Below are 6,469 nucleotides of genomic sequence, written 5' to 3' on the forward strand. Positions count from 1 at the left end.
ATCTTTCGCCTTTTTCTAAATGTAGAAAGGAAGCATTTAAGAATTGAACAGTAAACTCTTAGGAGAATTACGGTAAAAAATCAAAATGGCATTAGCTTAAAAACTTAATAACAGTGAATCTAATATTTACAAAATAAACTTTTAACAGTAATACTTGAAATTTGTATTTAAATTTAACCTTAAATTTTTAACACCTCAAGTAGAAATGTCACATAATAAAATATTCCAAAACAAGTGTCACACAAATTTTGGCCTCAGAATAGATATTTACACACATATTGATGTTTTAGAATTTACCCACAATTCAAATACAAAATGTAAAGTCATATTTGGAGTATATGGATTTCAACAGACTAAAAGCTAGCCTTATGATTCCTTCTTCTCAACTCTGAGCTTAAGATGATTTATGTTTCTCATTTGAGAAATTACTTTGAGATGATTTTTAAAAATTGTTACATATATGTTGTAAAAGCAATACTGTATAAACCAGAAAGTCTAATAAGTGCTACAGATTTATGCGAGAAAGATGCAGACCCTGACATTTATCATAGGCAAACGCTCGAGCCTTGCAACAGATCTGTTAATTCCCAGTGAGAGGGCCCTGGTGGTCTGACTTCCCTGCCTCTGCCAGCAGCTTCTTGTCTACTCTGGATCACCCTGAACCGAGCCACCAAGTCTGCTATAAACCTTTACAGACTCTTATTGTAGTCTTAGAAAGTTATGTGGCAAGGCCCCACCCTGAGTCCCACAAATGTACCCCGTTTACTGATTCCAACAACTGGGCCTACTACATCTAAGTTTCAAATTCCTTCCTTCCGAATTCCATGAGCTCCTGCCATTGCCTCATGTAGAATAGTTTGACCACACTCAAGCCTCTTTAATATAGGACACTCCCATCACATGGCTTATCTTGATGTTTCATGACAGCATAAAATCTCTTCTCTAACAGAAATTCTCAAACACAACACTATATATATACATGTAGTGAAAGCATCTTATGCAGATCTGAGAAGCGCTCCGTAGATGTTCTTTCACTTTCTCTAAGGCAGCTTCCACTTTAAGCTCTTGTTGAATTGCCGGCTGCAGACACTTCAGTCCTGAAGGAGGAGAAACTTTCAATGAGTCCATAACACTCATTTTGGTAGCTTACAGAAAGTCCAAACACTTTTGGGCGGACCACATGATCATAAAACTACACATGGAAGCTGTTTTGTTTTGTTTAAATCACCTTTGTTGGGGTATAATTTATATCAAATAAACGATCAATTTTGAATATAGAGTTCCATGAGCTTTGCCACATTTATACCCCTGTGTAACTACCAATATCATCTAACATTACCCAGAAAAGTTTTCTTTTATCACTACGCATCCTTTATCCCTGACAAGGCAAACAGTGATCTAGTTTCTGAATCTGTTTTTTAGTTTTGCCACCTTCTAGAAACTTCCGTAAATGAAATCATATGGTATGTACTCTTATCTGTCTGGTCTCTCAATCAGCATACTCTTGTTGAGATTCATCCATGTTATTGCATTTATTTATTTTTCTCCTTTTCATTGACAAGTAGTATTCCATTACACAGACACACCATAATTTATTTATCCTTTCATCTGTTGATGGATATTTTTGGTTTGGGAATATATAAACTTTGTGGCTCTTTTAAAAATGTATAATACATATAGTATAATAAATATACATAATAGAAAATTAATCAAACCCATTTTGTATGGTAAAAGCATTATTTCCACAACAATCCTACCAAGTAAATTTTGAAAAACATTCTGAAGTATTTTTTAATTGTCTTACATAAACATAATTTAGAAGAGAAAAAAGATGATTTATTTATCAACAAATTCTGAAAATTTCATCTTAAATTCTTTTTTTTTTTTCCAGCATTAGACTCTGCAGTTTGTAAAAACGAGGGTTCCGTTTAACTTGGGACCATTCCATAATAGTAAATGAGTACAGTCTCACACTCCCAAGAACTGAGTGCATTTTAAGACTGAATTATTACTCTTCCTTCAACAATCTACAATGCCCTTGTTTTTTCCTCACAGATTACAATTCAGCATGTTTAAGCATTCTGCTACATGAGTAACAAAGTATAAAGCCCTTGATCTGAGGAAGCAGCTAAGTAAATATCAGCTGGTTTCCAAAAACTAGTCGTATGACATATTAAAATAAACCAAATGCCCAGCCTCTGGTTCATCTTAATTCAAGTATTCCAAAAATTGGCAATGGTTAAAGGAAGAGTTACCAAAAAAAATCAGAAGATTTAAAACTTTTATCTATCATCTCTTGCAGCGAACCTCAACTTGCAAATTTCTTAGCACAGTCTATTTGATAGAAACTTAATTCTTGAACTGAAAAAAGTGTTAAAAACACATATTTCTACATTATTTCACTACGGGACTCTATTTGTGACACATAAACCCAGCTTTGTCATGTTTAGGTCAAACATATAGAATTCCTTCCTGGCAAGTAGTTAAATCCTACTAGCATAAGTAACCTAGAAAGTAGAGACAGTGTGGTTCATACATTGGATGTTTCTGGGTACGCAGATACTTAAATCAGAGAAGAGAATGAGGACATAATTGGAAATATGAATCTAAAAAAGATCAGCAGAAAGAGGGACAGGGGCAATTAAAATTTCTCAACACAGAAGCAATCTAAGTGTCCATCATTAGAAGAATGGATAAGGAAAACAGTATATACACCCAATGGAGTATTATACAGCCATAAAAAAGTTTGACATTGTTCTATTTGCAACAACATGAATGGACCTAGAGGGTATTATACTAAGTGAAATAAGTCAGACTGAGAAAGACAAATACCATATTATTCCACTCATAAATGAGATTTCTAAAATGAATAAACAAACCAAAATCAAAATCAGCACTCTAGAGACAACTGATAGTTGTCAAGGGGATGTCGGTGAGGGCTTGGGCAACATGGGTGAAGGGGAATGGGAGATACTTGTCTCTAGTTACAGAATGAGTAAGTCACGAATACAAAGTGGAGCATAAGGAATACACTCAATGGTATTGTAATAGCGATTTAATGAGACAAATGGTAGCTATACTGGTGAGCATGACATAATGTATAAACTTGTCAAATCACTAAGCTCTACACCTGAAACTAATGTAACAATGTGTGTCAACTATATTCAAATTAAAAATAAAGAAATAAAAAGAAAAGAAACAAACAAATAAACTTTCTCACCCAGGTAGAGGGAACTAATATGATATTGATCACTGCACATCTTTAAACACTTCTAGGAATAGGTAGATGTCATCACCCTACATGTTTTCACTCCTTTAGAACTCTCTTACCCAGGTACATTCCAAACCTGGATTTATCAAAGTCATGGACAAACCATTTTAATTTTAAAACTCTTCAAGAAAAGGAGACACAGGAGCATAAAGGACTTTAGGAATCAAGAACATGTTTTTGTCTGTCATGATTTTTTAAAATATTCATTCTGCATGCAAGTATCCATTCTTCCCAGTTTCAAGTTACCCATAAATGTGATGTAAGTGCCTTACAATTTTCCATCCAAATTATTCATATATTGTGGACAGCAGAGAGGGGAATAGAGCCCTGTGACTTACAATTGGATTCCTCTTTCTAGATTGCTAATGGTCAGCAGCTTTGGGCAGAGTCATTTTGCTTCATCCAATCTATCAAATTCATAAGCATGGAGTCAAGGTTTTTCATCATAGGAGACCTCGCCAAATGCCATTACTATGCTCTAATCTGCTCATCTAATAACACTGTCAAGAAAGAAATGAAATTTGCTCAAAATTTTTATTTTTAGTGAACCCATGCTGGTTTCTGGTTATCATTATTTCTTTTTCTAGATGCATGGAATGGCATCTAATTCCTCCAGGTAATTTTATGAGAAAATGTGAAATCTGAAATCCTTCCCAAAGTTTTCCTTACCTTATGTGTCACTTATAGAAAAGACATCGTTAGAGAAGAATTTCCTAATTTTCCTACCATCTGTGTCTGTGTGTGTTTTCCTCATGTCAATAGGGGAAGTAAAGTTCTTACCTTACCAACTTCTCTAGTCTTGCTTCTAGACCCCATCATCTTTCTTGTTATCATGAAAGCCAGAGTAGCTAAAGCAGAATGAGAGGGGAAATGGTGAAAAATGAAGGTGGAGGGACAAACAGAAACCAAAATCCTAAAGGGATCAATGTTTCAAGTGTAATTAGAGAATTTTTTAAGGAATTTAAACAAGTGACGATGTAATCTAATTTTACCTGATTACAAAGAAAATTTACCTGATCCGGGATTGCATCTTCCTACATTCCCATGACTTGGTTCTTAAGATTGCCTGAATGGAGGAGGTATTGACAGAGAAAGGTAGAATCCAGAAGACCTACAATGGCCTTTACCAGTCCTTTTGTATGAAGCTCAACCAATGGGAATTTTAAAATTCTTGTCTCATTCTGCCCCCTCTTTATTCCAAATGTGCTTTGTATTCTATATATTTAATATGTGCATTGCTTTCACAGAAAAGGAAACAAATAGGAAACAAATTTAGACTAGAGAAGCTGTACCCAGGCACATCCTCTTAATGCAGCAGTCCGTCTCATCTGACCCCAAGAGAGAATTCTAATAATGTTATCGTTTGATTCCCATTTCAGGCACTTTGCATTTTTATGTATGCTAAAGAATTCAGTAAGTCATCCAACTGGCATAAGCAATAGGAAAACTTCCTTTATAGCACAGGTGTACAAGCAAACAAATTCTTTCTGTGCTTGAAAATTGATCCTTCAATGTAGCAAACTTCCCAGCAGCATGCTGAACTGGCAAGAAGAGGTAGAAGAGAGTACATCTGTCAGGTAGAGGAAACAGATGGTGAGCGCTTCTTCCCACCTTCCAGCAGAATCAGGAATACATAGTGTCACCCTGACTGTCTTTTCTCCAACATTCCAAATTTGGATTTGCTAATAGGAGAGCTAAGTCACTGTGTGTGTGTGTGTGTGTGTGTGTGTGTGTGTGTGTTGAGTGAAAAGAGTAGGATAAAGGAAGGGAAGGAGAGATGATGGATATAGATGATGGAAAGAGAGAGAGAGAGAAGAGAGAGAGGTAGAGGTAGAGATAGAGATAGAGGTAGAGGAAGGAAGGAAGGAAAGAAGGAAGGAAGAAAAGAAAGAACAAGAAAAGCAAGCAGTGGAGTATTAAATTTTGTTGCCAGGGTTAAACAAGTGTAACTAGCTGGTTAGTTATTGATATCCTAGAAAGATAACCTCATGTAACTGAGGCAGTGTGTTGTAAATGCCTTTTAATAGCAAAACAGTGCTGGGAATATGCCACAGGAGTATGCAAGTGAATAGTTTAACATCATGTAAATGGCCAAACTCGGGCTATAAATTTATCCCTGGAATCTGGATGGAAGTCCCGCAATACTGAAAGAACTCTCTTTTGTAACCACCTCCAGACATGGTTATGCTTTGTCCTGCCAATGAGTCACAAAAGCTCACATTCCATATATAGAAATTAAATCATCACCTAACTCCTAAAGCCCACATTTTTCAAATGTTGTCAAAACCCGAAGCATAACTGAGATACATCAAACTGAGGTTAATAACACAATTTTGGGGGCACCGGGGTGGCTTAGTCGGTTAAGCGTCTTTCGCTTAGGTCATGATCTTGCGGTTCGTGGGTTCGAGCCCCGCTTCGGGCTCTGTGCTGACTGCCAGCTCAGAGCCTGGAGCCTGTTTCAGAGTCTGTGACTCCCTCTCTCTCTGACCCTCCCCTGCTCACGCTGTCTCTCTTTCTCTTTCCTAGAAATAAATAAAAATATTTTTTAAAAAAATAACACAATTTTGCTAAAATGGAACAGATTATCTGGCATCTAAGCCACTTCAACCTACTGTTCTTTATGGTATATCTTTCTTAAACCATGGACCTTAAACAAAAATCCTGTGGTAGATGATCCCTTTGAGACTGATTTGTCAACGTATTTCAACATTTAATGCTTTCTTTAGCCAAATAACAGTGCCGCAAAACTAACTGAATGCAATGTAGCTACTTTGCTTTTCTTCCAAATATTAGTATTATATGGCATAGGCCAAGCAAACAAGCCTGAACAGCTCTCCAGCCTATGTTTTCCAGACTTCCCTGACCCCCTCGGTTACAATCCTGTATTTCTCTGTATTTTCTAAGTGTAGACAGTCAAAAGATGGCCCCTGGCCCCCACCTTGCACCTCAACAATTCTTCCAGTCTAAGATGACTTTTAGGGTTTGTTGGTGATAAATTTAAGGCATTCCAAGCTTTAATCAACATTCCTCTAGAATCCTTCAACTAATAGCCCCACATGTTAAACAACATTTCAAATCAGGCATGTGTTATCCCCTTAAACTGGTCCTGAAAGCAGACTAACAATATTGGCTCTTACAACACAACCAAATTAAATTTTATGTTGACAGTAGCTAACATGCTATCATTTTTAAAGCGTC

This window comes from Crocuta crocuta, unplaced genomic scaffold (assembly GCF_008692635.1).
Source record: "Crocuta crocuta isolate KB4526 unplaced genomic scaffold, BGI_CrCroc_1.0 scaffold81, whole genome shotgun sequence".
Lineage (NCBI taxonomy): Eukaryota > Metazoa > Chordata > Mammalia > Carnivora > Hyaenidae > Crocuta > Crocuta crocuta.